We start from the raw sequence: 18,768 nt of genomic DNA, 5'->3' as shown, positions 1-18,768 counted from the left end.
GGAACTCACAGGCCGGAAACTGGTGAAGACCAGTGGGATCACTGCTTTTGACTGGCCCTCAGCAACCTTCTTGGAGCTACAGGCGATCCAGAATCATCTTCTCCTCATCCGACACCCGATCCTCCAAGTCGGCCATCTTGGGCTGCTCTGGCCCAGCCTGGCCCCGGCGCGAGGCAGGCCAGGAAGGAAGCTGAGTGATCCATAACATTTTAACTTCAAAAAACAAAGGGTAAAAGTAAAACTGCCTCCATTCTCTTCCAGGGACATGGGGGATGGGACCAGTAGAAACCATCAGCAGGATAGCTTGCATGGAGGTGTGGGGAAGGGCATGTAAATTGCCTTTATCAATTTAATCAATCAGAGGCTGTAGGAAAGAGCTTAGCCTTTGGTTTAAGCCTTAAACTGCAAGGATCTTTGTCAGTTTACAGCAGGGATTGGGAACCTTTATGGCTGAGAGAGCCATGAACACCACATATTTTAAAATGTAGTTCTGTGAGAGCCATACAACGACCCGTGTATGTTAGGCATTATCCAATAAAAATTTGGTGTTGTCCCGGAGGACAGCTGTGATTGGCTCCAGCCACCTGCAACCATGAACATGAGTAGTAGGAAATGAATGGATTGTAATACATGAGAATGTTTTATATTTTTAACGTTATTATTATTTTTATTAAAGATTTGTCTGCGAGCCAGATACAGCCATCAAAAGAGCCACATCTGGCTAGCGAGCCATAGGTTTCAACCCCTAGTTTACAGTCTCCCACACAGTTTCCAATATTTGTTTTTCTGTTTTGTTTTAGTATAGATATGAGCTGCATGTGTTAAGCCAAATTCGAAGGGACCCAAACCGTGAAAGACAGGAACAATGTCCGTCGTTTACACATCAAAGCTTTATTGTCTAGTTTGGCCAAGCGGCGGCGGCAGCTCCAACAGAAATCTGAGGGAGAGCGCGCCGGCCCTTTGTTCTACTTAGTTTTTATAGTTTTGTCAGTGGGAAGTACAGAAACAAAAATTGCAATTAGGAGCCCCTTACCACTATTGGTTATAGTCATATGTCCTTTAACATGATAGGACCACGTTCAATTTGCAAGCCATACATCCTTTTAGGGAAAACGAAGTTTATAAGACAACACAATGGTAGAAAGATGTCTTTTTACATATTAAAAGGCATTCCTATATTATCTAGTGTTCATCTGCTATCTCTCTGTCCAGAGTCACATGTGTTAACCACACGCATTTACATAGGAGAGGTAGTTTCTGTGGGGACAAATGCCCGCAAATGGCTCATTGCTATGAAAAAAGGTTTATTTTGGTTTTTCTCTCCCTGTACCTGGCTAGCCATTCACCCTTTTCCCCACAGGCATGGTGGAATGTCTGGGAATCCATGTTTTCCTCCCCTCTGCATTTTGCAACCCAATGCCAAGGGCCATCCTGACTATGCCAATCACACAGTACAGAGACTATTCTCACAATTTCCCTGCACATCTTAAGCCAAATCAACAAAATGTTTCTCAAGCCTCCCAAAATATTAGTATTAATTCTGTAGCTTTTGGTACTTTACAACACCTGCAGGTGAAGTGGCTCAGTGGCTCTTCACATGTATACCTGCTGGTTTAAATTTTGTCATGTTTCATTTCTATCCTTTTAATGTGGCAAATCATCTTTTACTTTCAGTGAAGCATTGGTAATGGAGTATCTGGTAATAGCTAAGATATAATTCCACAACTGAATATGTAGTCACCACATATAAATCATTCCTCATGTGTAATGTGCCCCAAATGCAGCTTCATTTTCCAGATACCTTGATGCAGAATAAAGTTTTTTATCATTTAAAAATAAAAACAAAAACTAAAAAACCTACACATGATTTCATAACACATACCTTGTCTTCACTCTCTCCTATATTTTTATCTATTCTTTTTTTGTGTGTTAATTCCTTCTCATATCTCTGACATGTTGGAATGTCCCAGAACTCAGTCATTGAGACTATTTATTCCTCTTTTTCCATCCCTTCCCTAGGTGTTTTGTTGTTGTTGTTGTATTTTTTTATTTTATGGCTTTAAATACTATTATGTGATGATGACCCCTAAATGTATATCTGCAGCCTTGGCCTCTCCTCAACTCCAAAAACTTATAACCAGCAGTTTAAATATATCACGTGAATTTCTATAGACATCTCAAACTTAATATGCCCCAAACTGTTCCTAATGTTTGTCACTAAAACCAGCTCCCCATGCTGACTTTTCCATTAGGAATAATTTTATCCTTCCAGGTGCTTAGGACAGGATTTTGGTGTTATCTTTGATTCTTCACTCCCTTTTGGCTCTGTCTTCACAATACATCCAGAATTCCATTAATTTCTATCACCTTTATCACCACTTCTTTAGTCCAACCTTCTACTCCCTCTCCCTTGGATTTCTGCAGTAGCTTCTTAACAGCCTAATAGCCCCCAGCCCCTGCTTCTTATTTCTGGCTTTGTTTCCCTTCAGTCCTGTCTCCCAAGAGATGCTGTTAAAGTGTAAACCAGATCACCTTACACCTCTATTTACAAGTCTGCATGGCCTGTTAGTTGCATGATTTCACCAACCTCCTCTCAATTTCCAATACCTCTCTGCCTTTAACATCATAGTCCCCCAAGACCACTCAGATATGGCTACAATTTCACCCTAGGAAGAACTTCCTTAGCCATCCTATCTAGAATTTCAGTCTCCTCCCAGTATTTCATATACTTCTTCTTTTACCTTACTCCTCTCCCTCCCTCAACTCTAATCATTCTTGAACATACTTATTTTAACTTACATTGTTCATGATCTGCTTAATCCACTAAAAGGTAAGCTATGTAAGACCAGGGACATTTGTCTATTTTGTTTCACCATTGTGCTTGAAACAGAGCCTGGCTTACAGTAGATAATCAGTACACAATGAGAATATTATTATTTAATTTTAAGTTCATATAGAACTAATGACCACCATGCTCTACCATTCTATATAGAATTTTCAAAACGAGAAGAAACTATAAAGATCACATGGTCCAATCCCTCTGATTTTGATGATGCTGGAGTGCAGAGAGGTGAAGAGACTTGCTCATAGTCCTGTGGATAGCAATAGAGTCTTGTCAGAGCTCTAGGATTGCTTAAAACTTCATGCAAAATTTAGCTATTTATACCATAATCTTAATTTACTAATATTTTTCTTAAGTGCTAAGTCTGTTAGTTGCAAGTGAAGCTCCCTAAAGTTAAGAAAAAAGTGTTCCCACTGGATATGTCTTATGTGTCACCAAACACATTTCTAGTTTGTGAGATTATAGTTCTACTATTTAATTTCTTTTTATCAGTGTCAACAAAAGAAATCCATAGGGTTTAAATAAGAGTACAAAATTTAATTATTATTTTTTCCTATGGATTAAAATGTACATTTTTAGTAATAAACATAAAAAACTTTTATAGCTAAATTATCAAAAACACAACCCCTGTCTGTTGCATTTCTTATTGTGCCCAGCAACAAAAAAATAAACAGTGAAGCTTAGCCCATGGAAGAGCTGCATAAAAATTTTAATTTCAAAATTTTTGCATCAGAAAGAAAATTCTAAGGCCATGGTTTCTTCGCAATCAAACAAGAAAGAGATATACAATCAAATAAAGTAGCTAAAGTTTTATCTTTATTTCCAAGTATTTTCTGTTTTAATATAGACTTTTCTATCCATAAATTTTTTTTTAATTATAAAAAAGTATGTAGTTTCAACCCACTGCTTAAAGTCAGATATACTGATATCAATTCAATGAAGCAAATTATACTTTTAAAGCTATTTTCTTAAGTGTTACAACATCACCTTAAATTTTTTGGTTTTATTTCATGACTTCATGATACAACAATTATAATGAAGGATTCCAGTAAGTAGCTACATTTCTACCTGGAAACAAATAGGCTATCCTTCCTTCACTGTATTGTGTTTTGTTTCATAACTTTGTTTTGGGATAATGGAGAGATAGACAAGGTCTTGACCAGGCATACCATTTAACTTTTAAGATGATAAAATTTTAATATCTTATTGCTTCTTTATTATTGGGCTGTTTTAGATGTTTCCTTTACATATTTTGAATATACCTGTTATCTAAGGCTAATATAAAAATATTAACAAGGCCCTGGCCAATTGGCTCAGTGGTAGAGCATCGGCCTGGTGTGTGAAAGTCCTGGGTTCGATTCCTGGCCAGGGCACACAGGAGAAGTGTCCATCTGCTTCTCCACCCTTCCTCCTCTCTTTTCTCTCTAGCACTCTCTTCCCCTCCTGCAGCCAAGGCTACATTGGAGCAAGGTGGCCTGGGCACTGAGGTTGGCTCCCTAGCCTCAGCCTCAGGTGCTGGAATGGCTCCGATTACAGTGGAGCAACACCCCAGAGGGGCCGAGCATTGCCCCCTGGTGGGTATATTGGGTAGATCCCGGCTGGGCGCATGCGGGAGTCTGCCTGTCTGCCTCCTCTTGGCTTCTCACTTTGGAAAAAAAACATACAAAAAAAAAAAAATTTACAAGCACCAACTTTCTTGGAACAAAGCAAAATTTTTCTGCTGCTCCTCTTGGTACAGAAGTTGTTTATAATTATTTAAAAAAGTAGGTTTTGTCTCAGTAATGACCGGCTTTCTCACAAGTAGATCAGTAAATTAGTACACACACTGTCTCAGAAATAATGGGTTTCTCTTCCTGGGGGTTGAAAAAGATTTTAGATAATCCCTACCCTAAAATGTGATAAAGAAAACATACTTTAGATAAAAGCTGGCCCGGATGACTTAAGTCCTTTTTATTTTAAGATTCTGTGATCCTAAAAGGATGCAAGCATTTTGTATTTTCTATTCTATGAAACATATGGTGGGAAATAGATAAAATTATACAAACAAATTTATTTTTATTTATTTTTTATTTTTTAGTGAGAGGAGAAGAGGCAGAGACAGACCCCCACATGCCCTCTAACCAGGATCCACCCAGCAAGCCCACTAGGGGGTGATGTTCTGCCCATCTGGAGCTGTGGCTCTGCTGCAACCAAAGCCATTTTTTTGTGTGCCTGAGGCAGAGGCCATGAAGCCATCCTCAGCGCCTGTGGCTAACTCGCTCCAATTGAGCCTTGGCTGCAGGAGGGGAAGAGAAGGAGGAGGAGAGAAGCGAGAGGGGGGAAGAGTGGAGAAGCAGATGGGTGTTTCTCCTGTGTGCCCTGATCAGGAATCAAACCCAGGACATCCATATGCTAGGCTTATGTTTTACCACTGAGCCAGCTGGACAGGGCCATATACATACATTTTTTATTTTATTATATATATATTATTAATTTTTTTATTTTATTTTATACAGAAGCAGAGATAGACAGGGACAGACAGACAGGAACGGAGAGAGATGAGAAGCATCAATCATCAGTTTCTCGTTGCGCGTTGCGACTTCTTAGTTGTTCATTGATTGCTTTCTCATATGTGCCTTGACCGACGGGCTTCAGCAGACCGAGTAACCCCCTGCTGGAGCCAGCGACCTTGTGTCTAAGCTGGTGAGCTCTTTGCTCAAGCCAGGTGAGCCCGCGCTCTAGTTGGCGACCTCGGGGTCTCGAACCTGGGTCTTCCGCATCCCAGTTCGACGCTCTATCCACTGCGCCACCACCTGGTCAGGCTATATTATTAAATTTTTTAATTATTGTGTTAACATAGATTCAGGTGTCCCACTCAATATAACACCCTCCACCCCAACAATGTGCTCTTTATTCCCCCTCCCCCTCCCTCCTTCTCTCTCCCCATTCCCTCTGGGACTTGCTGTCCTGGTATCTGTATCTTTGTGTTATGTATATATAATTTGTTTAACCCCTTCACTTTCTCTAATCCTGTCTCCTCATTCCATTTCCCTCTAACAGTTGTCCCTCTGCTCCCTGTGACCCTGCCTCTGCCTCTATTCTATTCTTCAGTTCACTGTGTTCATTAAATTCCACATACAGCTAGTGCTCGACTTACGACCGCCACTGGTTCCGAGAGACTGGTTGTAACACAATTTGGTCGTAAGTTGAGTAGGCTATATGTACAGTACTGTGAAATGATGTTATAAAAAATTTTAAGTCATATTTTATCATAATTTTTTTCTCTAATGACTGGAGATGTTGAACATTTTTTCATATGCCTATTGGCCATCTGTATGTCCTCATTGGAGAAGTGTCTATTCAGTTCTTTTGCCCATTTTTTAATTGGATTGTTTACCTTCTCAGTGTAGAGTTTTAGTAGTTCTTTATAAATTTTGGTTATTAACCCCTTACCAGAAGTATCAGCAAATGTGTTCTATTGAGTGGGTTGTTTATTTATTTTGTTAATGGTGTCTTTTGCTGTGCAAAAGCTTTTTAGTTTGATATAGTCCCATTTGTTTATTTTGTCCTTTATTTTACTTGCTTGTGGAGATATATCGGCAAAACTATTGCTACAAGTGATATCGGCAAAACTATTGCTACGAGTAATATCAGAGTTTACTGCTATGTTTTCCTCCAAGTTTTTTATTGTTTTGCCATCTTGAGTTTGTTTATATGAATGGTGTAACTTTTTTTCCTTTTTTTAAAGATTTTATTTTTATTTTTTTATTTTAGAGAGGAGAGAGAGAGAGAGAGAGAGAGAGAGAGAGAGAGAGAAAGAGAGAGAAAAGGTGGGGAGAAGCAGGAAGCATCAACTCCCATATGTGCCTGATCAGGCAAGCCCAGGGTTTCAAATCAGTGACCTCAGTGTTCCAGGTCGACTTTTTACCCACTGCGCCACCACAGGTCAGGCCTTTAATGGTGTAAAATTGTAGTCTAGTTTCATTTTTTAAATGTACCTGTCCAACAATTCTCCCAACATCATTTATTAGACTGTCTTTACTCCACTGAATACTCTTGCCTCCTTTGTAAAAATATCAATTGACCATAAAGGTATGGGTTTATTTCTAGGTTCTCTATTCTGTTCCATTGATCTATATGCCTGTTCTTATGCCAGTACCAAGCTGTTTTGAGTACAATGGCCTTGTAGTATAACTTGATATCAGAAAGTGTGATAGTTCCCACTTTATTCTCTATTTTCAAGATTCCTTAGGCTATTTTGGTTCTTTTTTTGTTCCATATACAGTGATACCACAGTTTTTGTCAATAATCTGTCTGAAAACAATTGGAAAAATCTGAAACCGATGAAAATCGAGGCAATTATTTCCATATGAATCAATGTAAATCCAATTAATTCTTTCTAGACACTCCAATATGCATAAAAAACACATTTTATAGAGAATAAATGTAATGTTTAATACTAAAAACAATAAGAAACTAATATAAAATGAAGGTAAAGACTAATGTAAAGAATAAGTGAACATTTAACATGGTATTTACCTTTCTGAAGACTCTTCTTGGTGTATGGAAGACAGCGAGGAGGGGAGAGAGGTGCAGATATCATTGTTTGGAAGGGGAATCCCCTCCATAAGGACTTTAAGTATCAAGGCACTATCTGGGGTCACTTCCCTTCTTGGTCTTTTGGCAATAGGACCAGCTTCAGGGTCAGTGGACCAATGTCACACAAGAAAGCTGCCCAAAGAAGTATGTTTCTGCTGCCTCTTTAAAATTTTCCTAAAAGAGGGCAAGGCATTAAGTATCATTAAACAAGTTGAAGACACGGCCTGCAACAGCTTTGTCTGGATGACTTTTCTCCACATGGAGATGTCCTTAATCTCTGGGGAAGGCACATTTTCCCCTGTCTCTTCCTCCTCACCTGAAGCAATTTCTTCATCTGCTGTCTGTTGCAGTTCTAGGTGAAGGTCTTGCAGCTCTTCAGTGGTGAGTTCTTCACTGTGGCCATCCACCAACTCTTCCACATCCTCACCACTCACCTCCAGACCCATGGACTTCCCCAAATCAACAACTGACTGCACCACATCTGTAAGATCATCAGGGGAAGGTTCAAACCCTTCAAAAATCTCTCTCATGCATGCATCCTGGCCATATTTTTTCCAGGCAGAGCTCATCATCCTGGATGTCACTCCCTGCCAAGCCTTATCTATGAGGTTAATGCAGTTGAGAATGTTGATATGCTTTTTCTAGAACTCTCTTAAGGACAATTCTATATCTGATGTCACCTCAAAGCACCTTTGAAACATTGCTTTTGTGTATATACAGTTTCTTGAAATTTGAAATGACATTCTGGTCCATGGGCTGGATGATGGTGTGGTATTAGGGGACAAAAACTTCACTGTGATAAAACTGAACGCCTCCAACAATGTGTCTTCCAAACCTGGAGGATGTGCAGAAGCACAGTCCATTACCAGGAGGCACTAAAGGACAACTGATTATCCTGGAGGTATTTCTTCACACTCAGGCCAAACACTTCATTCACCCACCAATGAAAATTGACCTCATGACCCATGTTTTCTTGTTTGCTCTCCACATCATACACAATTTACTTTTAATCACATTGTTTCTGCTGAACACTCTAGACGTTTCTGAATGGTACACCAGTAAGGGATTCACTTTACAATCACCACTAGCATTACCACACAACAAAAGAGTTAGCCTATCTTTCATAGGCTATGTCCTGGCAGTGCCTTTTCCTCCTGTGTAATAAACGTCCCCTTTGGCATTTCCTTCCAAAAGAGGCCAGTTTCATCACAGTTGAAGACTTGTTGGGGGATGAGTCCTACAGTCTCTTTATAATCTTTTAATTCGGACACAAATATTTTGGCCCCAGACTTGTCCGAACTCGCACCTTCGCTGTGCCTAGTAACACTGTGTATGCCAGTGTACCTCTTGAACTTTTCGAACCAGCCTCTGCTGGCCTTAAAATCACCAAGTACACTAACACTCACCCCAGGCATTTTCTTAATGAGATTGACATACAACAGTCTGGCCTTTTCACATATAATGGCCTCCGAAACAGAATCACCAGCTAACTCTTTTTGATTGATCTAAATTAATAATAACTGTTCGACATCTTCAATTGTTTGTGATCTCTGTTTCATTAGCACATTCACGCCTTTTGCTACATTAACCTCCTTTACTGCTTCCTTTTTCGCCACAATGGAACATATCATGGATGGTAACTTCCCATACATGTGGCCGATTTCAGCAATCTTGAAGCCACTCTCATATTTTTCTTCTTCAACTTGATTGTGATCCTGGCCTTCTTTGAAGGGCTGCTGGCTCTGGAAACTTTCTTTGGTCCCATGATGAAGCTTAAAAGGAAAAGGTTAACCTATTAGCAAAGGAAACACTTAACAAGGACAATGAGATTTGAGCACATGTGATTTTATCTTACGTGGGTTATGTACATTTTGAAACTGAAAAACGCAAAATAAACACATTACATGGAACTGTATACACATTAATCCTTTACATGTAATTGTAGTATTAGCAGTTGCAATCAATAAAATAAAATCACAAAAACACTGGAAAGCAATGGAATTGTTTGGCTAGATGTGCGAGGTGATGCTCACACAACAAGAAACAATGCCACCCTGAGCAGGAGAATGCTTGGGTCACCCTTTGTTTTCACAAAATTAGCAGCGAGTTCATGTGGGCACGCCCTCAAAATCCGAGGCAACTGACGAGGAAAACCGAGAAAAATTTTTTGTGGAAAAAATCGATGAAAACCAAAACCAACGATAACTGAAATCAACAAAAACCAAAATATTACTGTATATTTTTGGAATATTTGTTCTAGATCTGTAAAGTATGACATCGATATTTTTGTTGCAGTGACAATGAACTACCTGGAGACCAGATGCTCCAAGGGGCCAAGGGAAGGCAATGGCCCAGTCCGCAGACCGAAGAACCGAGCCCCCGTCCCCAGCCTTACTCAGGTATTTATTAGCCAGTACAAATAAGTCAAGGAAGCAGACAGGGGAAGTTTTCAGGGGGTGAATTAAAGTGCAAGGAACATGTTGACTACTTATTTCTGTTCTGAGAGCCTAAACAATTCTGTTATTGAATCTTATTCTGCTGTTTTGCTGTTTCCAGCATGAGATCAGAGAGACCCTGGACTCATTTGCTCAGAGCTTTCGCCCTAGGGTGCCTCTGCTTCTAATCGTCATCCTAATGCTGTGTGTTTTCAGAACATATTTCTACATATTTTAATAAGAATTGCATTGAACCTATAGACTGCTTTTTGTTCAATTTACGCAAGCCATTGTGCTAGTGCTAACCATAGAAAGTGGAACTTGCCTCAGCTGGATCCAATGTCCGATGAGCCCTCCCATTGGTCAAGCTGCCAGCACAGGTTGTTAGGTCCTGAACCAATGTTTTCCACAACTGGCCACTAAATGTGCCAGCCCTGGGCCTCCCTAGAGGGAACCCAGCACAGACCAATGGGAGACACTTCCTGTGACTGGGCCTCAGTAACCTCCTTGGAGTTACAAGCAATCCAGAATTTGTGGCTGTTTTTGCTGGGCCCAGGTGCCATGAAAATACTAAGCCACACACTCAGACTGGCTTTTACCCACATTGGACCTGGGTGGATGTCAGTAAAAGGCCAAGGTTCTTTTGTCTGCTGGCTGCTTATTGGGCTTGGCATCTGAAATAAAATCTCTGATGGAGTCTAGAGCCTGCAGTAATTCAGGGATTGAGAAGGGTGGTGGGTGTGGCTCCTGCCCCTTGGCTCCAGTTTTCAGTCTGTCCAGACTTTTTCCACAGACCCCAGTAGGATGTAGTCCCCAGGAGTCCAGTGGGTATGGACTCTGAGACCCAGAGACGTGGTCTTCTCACAGTCCATATAGTTTCTCTTGTCTCCCATGAGACAGAAGCACCAGTCATACTCTCAAGAGAATGCAGGGGAAAGCTCCGGCCTCAACGCCAGACAACTGAGTCACGGATGCCTGCCTGCTCCCTGGCTTTTTAGAAGGGCCCACTCTGCATAGGGGGGGTCAGAAGAGATTCCTGAGGGTGAGGCAGTTGCTTTTCTCCAGGCTGATGCAGCATGGAGGGAACTGCTCCACCCAAGAAAGATGCAGTATTAGAGAATGACTCAGCACGGGGGTTTTGGTGGCCTTCCCCCATGGTGTCTGTCCCTGGGCCACCAATTTCATACTCTCCTCATGCAACTCTAATCCTCTCAGCCCTCCCTCTGCCAGAGCACTGGGTAAGTGGCTATAAATAAAATTTTCTGCATGGGCCCTTTCAGACAGAGCCTGCATCTCCCAGAGTTCTCGTGTCTTTCTTGCAGACAAAAGCCAGGCTCTTTTCACCACCAAATGCTGTGTGCTTGTCTCTTCTAGGCTCTGGGGCTCTAGGCTGGGGCTCCTGCCCTGAGGCCTGGGCCCCTATCCTCTCAGAGTGAACCTCCCTGCAGCAAGAGTCCTTCCAGACCCACTACCACTGCTCACTCCTGAGAGCGGGACAGCCTTTTTTTTGTCTCTGCCCTTCCTACCAGTCTCAATGCAGCTTCTTCTGTGATGCTTGGTTATAGACTCCTCTTCACTTTGTCCAAAGTTGGTGGGTTTTTTTTTTCATTTTTCTGAAACTGGAAACCCACATGCCCACCAGGGAGCGATGCTCTCCACTCTGGGGCATCGCTCTGTTGCATCCAGAGCCATCCTAGCGCCTGAGGCAGAGGCCACAGAGCCATCCTCAGTGCTCGGGCCATCTTTGCTCCAATGGAGCCTCGGCTGCGGGAGGGGAAGAAAGAGACAGAGAGGAAGGAGAGGGGGAGGGGTGCAGAAGCAGATGAGTGCCTCTCCTGTGTGCCCTGGCCGGGAATGGAACCCAGGACTCCTGCACGCCAGGCTGATGCTCTACCACTGAGCCAACCGGCCAGGGCCCAAAGTTGGTTTTTCAAGATGATTGTTCTTAAATTTAGTTGTAATCCGATTTGGTTCTGGGAGGTGGCTGTTGGAACATCCGTTTACTCTGTCACCATCTTGGCATACCTCTACATACAATTTTTAAATGAATAAGCTTTGTGAAAGCTAGCCTTCACATTCCAAAGGTGTCTCTTTACTTTTTTGATGATATTCTCTGTAGCACACATTTTAAAAATTTTGTGAAGTCCAATTTTCAATTTTTTCTTTTATTATTTATGCTTTTGGTATCACATCTAAAATCATCACTTAAACCAAGGTTAGACAGATTTACCCTTATGGTTTCTTCTAGGTGTTTTGAACTTTAGCAATTGCATTTAGTTCTGTGATCAATTTTGAGTTAATTTTTTTCGAATCATGTGAGGTATGGGCCCTGAATCATTCTTTGACATGTGGCTATCTAGTTTTCCCAGCACCATTTGTTAAAAAGACTATTTGTTCCCTATTGAATTATTCTAGTAACCTTGTTGAAAATCATTTGATCAAATGGGAGAATTAATTTTTAGACTGTTTATTTGATTCTTATAGTTGTCCTTATGCTGGTACCACACTGTTTTGTTGTTGTTGTTGTGTTTTTGTTTTTGTATTTTTCTGAAGCTGGAAACAGGGAGAGACAGTCAGACAGACTCCCGCATGCGCCCAACAGGGATGCACCCGGCACGCCCACCAGGGGCGATGCTCTGCCCACCAGGGGGCGATGCTCTGCCCCTCCGGGGCGTCGCTCTGCCACGACCAGAGCCACTCTAGTGCCTGGGGCAGAGACCAAGGAGCCATCCCCAGCGCCTGGGCCATCTTTGCTCCAATGGAGCCTTGGCTGTGGCAGGGGAAGAGAGAGACAGAGAGGAGGGAGGGGGTGGGGGTGGAGAAGCAAATGGGCGCTTCTCCTATGTGCCCTGGCCGGAAATCGAACCCGGGTCCCCCGCACGCCAGGCCGACGCTCTACCGCTGAGCCAACCAGCCAGGACCCACACTGTTTTGATTACTGTAGATTTGTAGTGAATTTTCAAATGGGAATGTGTGAGTTCTTCAATTTTGTTCATCCTTTTCAAAATTGTTTTGGCTATTCTTGCTCTCTTATTTTCATATGACTTATAGGATAAGCTTGTCAATTTCTGATTGAAAGCAGCCAGGATTTGGGTGTAGATCACATTAAATCCATAGGTCAGTTTGGGTTGTATTGCCATCTTAACACTATTAAGCCTTCTAGTTCAAAAACTTAGGATGTTTTTCCACTTCTTTAAGAATGATTTCTCTCAACTCTCAACTGTGTTTTGTAATTTCAGTGTACAAATCTTGAAAGTTCTTTTATTAAGTTTATTTCTAACTATCACATTCTCTTTGATACTAGTAAAGATAGAATTGCTTTCTTAATTTGATTTTCAGATTGTTCATTGCTAGTGTGTAGAATTATAACTAATTTTTATATTGATCTTTTATCCTGTAACTTTACTAAAGTTATTAGTTCTAGTGGTCTTTTTTAGTGAATTTCTTTTAATTTTGTTCATATAAATCATGTCATCTGTAAATATATTGTTATATTTTCCTTTTCAATTGTGTTAATTTTTCTTTCTTTTCCTTTTCTAACTTCAGTGACTAGAACCTCCAGTGCAATGTTGAACAGGAGTGGGGAGAACAGACAGCTTTCTTTTGTCCCTGCTTTGGGGAGAAAAATTCAGTCTTTCATCACAAAGTATAAAGTGAACTGTGAGTTTTTCATAGATATTCTTTATCAGGATTCATAAATTCCCTCCTATTTGTAATACTTTTTCTCCCTTTTTAAAAAATTATGAATGGTTGTTGAATGTTTTTAAATGCTTTGTCTGAATCTACTAAGATGACCATATGGTTTTGTCCTTTACTATATTAATATGATTTATTATATTGATTGATTTTTTGGATGTTAAGCCCAACTTGAATTCTGAGGAGAAATCCTAGTTGGTCAGTGTGTAGAATCCGCTTTATGAATTGTTGTATTTGGTTTGTTGGTATTTTGTTGAGAATTTTTTTGTATAAATTCATATGATATTAGTCTGTAGTTTTCTTCTAAAATCTTTGGTATTGTTATTAGGGTAATACTGATCTCATGGTGATACAAGGTAATATCAGAATAAGTTGGAAAGTATTTTGTCCATGTTCAATTTTTGGAAAAGTTAGCAAAAAAATGGTATTAGTTCTTTAAAATTTTTTTTTAATTTTTATTTATTCATTTTAGAGGAGACAGAGAGAGAGAAAGAAAGAGAGTGAGAGAGAAAGAGAGAGAGAAAGAAGGAGGGGAGGAGCAGGAAGCATCAACTCCCATATGTATCTTGACTGGGCAAGCCCAGGGTTTTGAACTGGCAACCTCAGCGTTCCAGGTTGAAGCTTGATCCACTGCACCACCACAGGTCAGGCTAATATTAGTTCTTTAAATGTTGAGTACAACTTACTAGTAAAGCCATTTGGGACTGAATATTTCTTATGGAAATTTTTTCGAGTTACTAATTTAATCTCTTTATTTTTTATTGGTATATTCAGATTTTTTATTTTTTTTCAGTTTTTATTTTTAGTGTCTTTCTAGGAATCTGACTAGTTCACCTAGGTTATTTAATTTGTTGGTATAAACTTGTTTCTCGTATTTCTTTTGTGTTTCTGATGGATTGGTCTTACCACTAAAAAATATCTTTCTTTGTCACTAGTAATAATTTTTTTTTTAAGTCTGTGTGGTCTGATCTTAGTATAATTATTCCAGTTCTTTTTTGGTTTATTTTTGTATAATATATATATATCTTTTACTATCCTTTTGTTTTTTACCTATTTGTGCCTTTATAGTTAAAGTGTGTTGCTTTATTTGCTGTGCAAAAGCATTTTAGTTTGATGTAGTTCCATTTGTTTATTTTTTTCTTTCTCTTGCCCAAGGAAATATATCAGCAAAAATATTGTTGTGAGAGATGTCTGGGATTTTACTATCTATGTTGTCTTCTAAAATTTTTATGGTTTTTGTGACTTACATTTAAGTCTTTTTCCATTTTGAGTTTATTTTTTTTATGGGGACAGAGAGAGAGTCAGAGAGAGGGATAGATAGGGACAAACAGACAGGAACAGAGAGAGAAGAGAAGCATCAGTCATCAGTTTTTTGTTGCGACACCTTAGTTATTCATTGACTGCTTTCTCATGTATGCCTTGACTGCGGGCCTTCAGCAGACCAAGTATCCCTTTGCTCAAGCCAGCGATCTTGGGTCCAAGCTGGTGAGCATTGCTCAAACCAGATGAGCCTGTGCTCAAGCTGGTGACCTTGAGGTCTTGAACCTGGGTCCTTCCACATCCCAGTCCAACGCTCTATCCACTGCATCATCGCCTGGTCAAGCTTGAGTTTATTTTTATGTATAGTGTGATTTGGTAGTCTAGCTTTATTTATTTTTGCATGTACCTGTCCAATATTCCCAACACCATTTATTGAAAAGACTCTTTACCGTATGTTCTTGCCTCCTTTGTCAAATATTAATTGACCATAAAAATGTGGGCTTATTCTTAGGTTTTCTGATATGTTTTATTAAACTGTCTATTCTTATGCCAGTACCAAGCTGTTTTGATTAAAATGGACTTGTAGAATAGTTTGATACCAGGTACTGTCATACCTCCAAGTTTGTTCTATTTCAAGAAGAAACCATTGACAAGATAAAGAGGAAACTCACTGAATGAGAGAATATATTTGCCAATGAAATATCTAATAAAGGGTTAATTTCCAAAATATATAAGGAATTTATACAACTCAACACCAGAAAGACAAACAATCCAATTAAAAAATGGACAAAGAACATGAATAGATACTTCTCCAAAAAGGACATACAGATAGCCAATAGACATATTTAAAAATGCTTAATGTCATTAAGTCATCAGAGAGATACAAATTAAAATACAGTGAGATATCATCTCACACCTGCCAGAATGACTTGCATCAACAAATCAACAAACAACAAGTGCTGACAAGGATATAGCAAAAAGGGAACCCTTGTACAATGTTGGTGGGAATGCAGAATGATGCAGCCACTATGAAAAACAGTATGGAGTTTCCTCAAAACATTAAAAATAAAACTGCCTTTTGACCCAGTGATCCAACTTCTGAGACTATATTCTAAGAATTCTGAAACACTAATTTAAAAAATATACATACACCCCTATGTTCATTGCAGTATTATTTACAATAGCTGAGATCTGGGAACAGTCCAAGTACCTTTCAATAGATGAGTGGATAAAAGAGTTGTGGTATATTTACACTATTCAGTCATTAAAATGGAATACTACACAGCTGTAAAAAAGAAGAAAAATCTTACTTTCTATGACAGCATGATTAGACTTGGAAATTTTTAAGCTAAGTTAAATAAACCAGTCAGAGAAAGACAAATACCATTTGATTTCACTTATATATGGAATCTGATGAACAAATTAAACTGATGAACAATATAGAAACAGAAACATGGATACATAGACCAGACTGAAAGCTCTAAAAGGGGAGGGGATGCAAGGCTTGATGATAGAAAATAAAGGAATTAAATAAATAAATAAACAAACTATATATATATATATATATATATATATATATATATATATATATATATATAACACATAGACACAGACAACAGTGTGGTCATAGCCAGAGGGAGAGGGGGATGGAAGGGTAAATGAAAGTGGGCAAAGGATGGGGAATGGGTATAAAAGAGACTTTGCTTGTGGTGATGAGCATATGATGCGGTATACAGATGATGTTTTACTGAGTTTCACACCTGGACACCTATACCTCAATAAATTCAATTTAAAAAAAATAAATCATGTACATTGCGTCTTTCTAGAAGCAACAAAATATCACTAGATAATTTTTTTAAAACCTGACAATTTCTGCCTTATGATTGTAATATTTAATCCATTTATATATAATATAATTACTGGTGAGATATTAGTGTTGTATTCTATTTTGGTATTTGTTTTTTATATATCTTTTGTCTTTTTTCCCTTTCTTCTTCCATATTGTGTTATTTTTGTGTTAAATATTTTCTAGTTTACTATTTAAATTCCTTTGTTATTTCTTTTACTATATATTTTGAGTCATTTACTTAGTTGTTGCCTGGGTGAGTAAAATTAACATCTCAATTTAAAAGCATTAGATGTTTATTATTATTCTAATGAATTTTGGAACATATATCTCACGATATGCTCAAATACAAAAGGATTCTGTTCTTGTATAAGATTGAGAATTGTTTTATACTATTTCCCTTGTAAGATATCATAAAACACTTTAAATATTAATGACTATAGCAAATCATGTAACAAAGAAAGCTGTCAAATTCCTTGAAACCCTAAATTAAAAATATTAGCTATCATTTGTTGAGTAGCTACTATGTGCCAGGCACTATGTTGGGTGCTTCATATCTCCTTAAACGATTCAAAGTCAGGTTCATTACTAGTTCTTGTTTTACCACTGAAAGAATAACTCATGACCAGCCATGTTTAAGAAGAATCTTTATGTCCCTTCTCTATTCCACATCAGCTTAGTCATCTCATCTAAGCTTTTACATACAGTACTTACTCAACTCTTAATTGTAATTGCTTCAGCTATAATGTATATATATTCTTTGCTTTTTTGATCATTAATAATTCCATTACAAATGTACTATTTTTTACAATTCCCTAACAGTTAACAATGTTTCTTTTTTTAGTTAAGAGATCTTTTGATCCTGAATTCTTATTTCTATGCCCAATACAAAGGTTGCTCTCAAAAGTAGATAAGAAATACCCTTTTGCTTATCTTCTGGAAGTAGATGAAAATATGTCTACGGGTGAATTCATATTAAAGGAACTTGAGAAATAATGAGTTTTGAGATTTTTCTTGCTAGTTTGTTAAACATATTTTATCATTCATCTAGTATAATATTATGAACATATTAGAATAAGAAACATCTATAAAAAAACATAAAAAATATTAGATATGATTCCTTCATCTGACTTTTTCTTTTTCTTAATTAAGTAAAGCTCTTTCATGTAACTTTAATGTAAAAATTGATACAATATTATTTTCTCTAAAGATAAATTTATTAAGTTATTTAAATTACAAACCTTTAGATTAGGTCCTATATATTTAGAGCTTTACCCACCAAGTCTTGCACAGAGGTTCTCAACTTTCTTGGTGTCTCAGTAAATTTTTAATGGCACTCCAAAAGAAATACCTAACACTTCTGTTCATCACATAGTTAAATCCAAATGACATAATATGTATCTTTGTTCTAACAACCTAGCGCCTTTGGAGATTGCAGAACTTCTCAAACTTTGAAATCAGATTGGACACGCCATTATTATTTTATGTTCCACATTAATTTTTGCATGGTACTTTCATTTTTATAGCAACTGCTGAAAACTTAGCCTTTTATGATATCATCAAAAGGAATAGAGTGTTCTAATGCTGAAACTGTGAACTACCTCAAAGTAGTAGTTTCCAGTGTCTCACAGGAGCAGATAGTATTTGGAGTCTGATCCCCATTCTTAGGTTAACTTGGCCAAGTTATTTAAATTTATTGAACTTCCTTTTCCTCATCTACAAAGTACAATCATCAAATCTACATACAGAATATTAAAAGGGCTAATTAGCACAACCCCTTGCAAAATAAATACTTGGTACATGGTCAGTTTTATCAAAAAACATTTTGGTCCACTAAAATTACTGAGTAGTCGAAGATTTTATTTGCACCCAGACTTGATGACAAAGTAGTATGATAGTGATTATATTTGAAATAAAGTTTTAAATTAGTTAGAATATTTTAAAAGTTATCAGAAATAAAAATTTAAGTGGGGGAAACTATTAGGTTTAGATTTTAGTTTAAGTTTCAAGTTACTCTTAGGAAAAGTAACTTGACCTCCCTTTCCTCATCTTCAAAATAGTGAAAACAGTATCATGGTAAGTGTAGTATTAGGTGTAATTTCCACTTTTCT

The sequence above is a fragment of the Saccopteryx bilineata genome, chromosome 3 (genome assembly GCF_036850765.1).
Source record: "Saccopteryx bilineata isolate mSacBil1 chromosome 3, mSacBil1_pri_phased_curated, whole genome shotgun sequence".
Taxonomy (NCBI): domain Eukaryota; kingdom Metazoa; phylum Chordata; class Mammalia; order Chiroptera; family Emballonuridae; genus Saccopteryx; species Saccopteryx bilineata.
The sequence above is the reverse complement of the archived record's forward strand: the minus strand, read 5'-3'. Positions refer to the sequence as shown.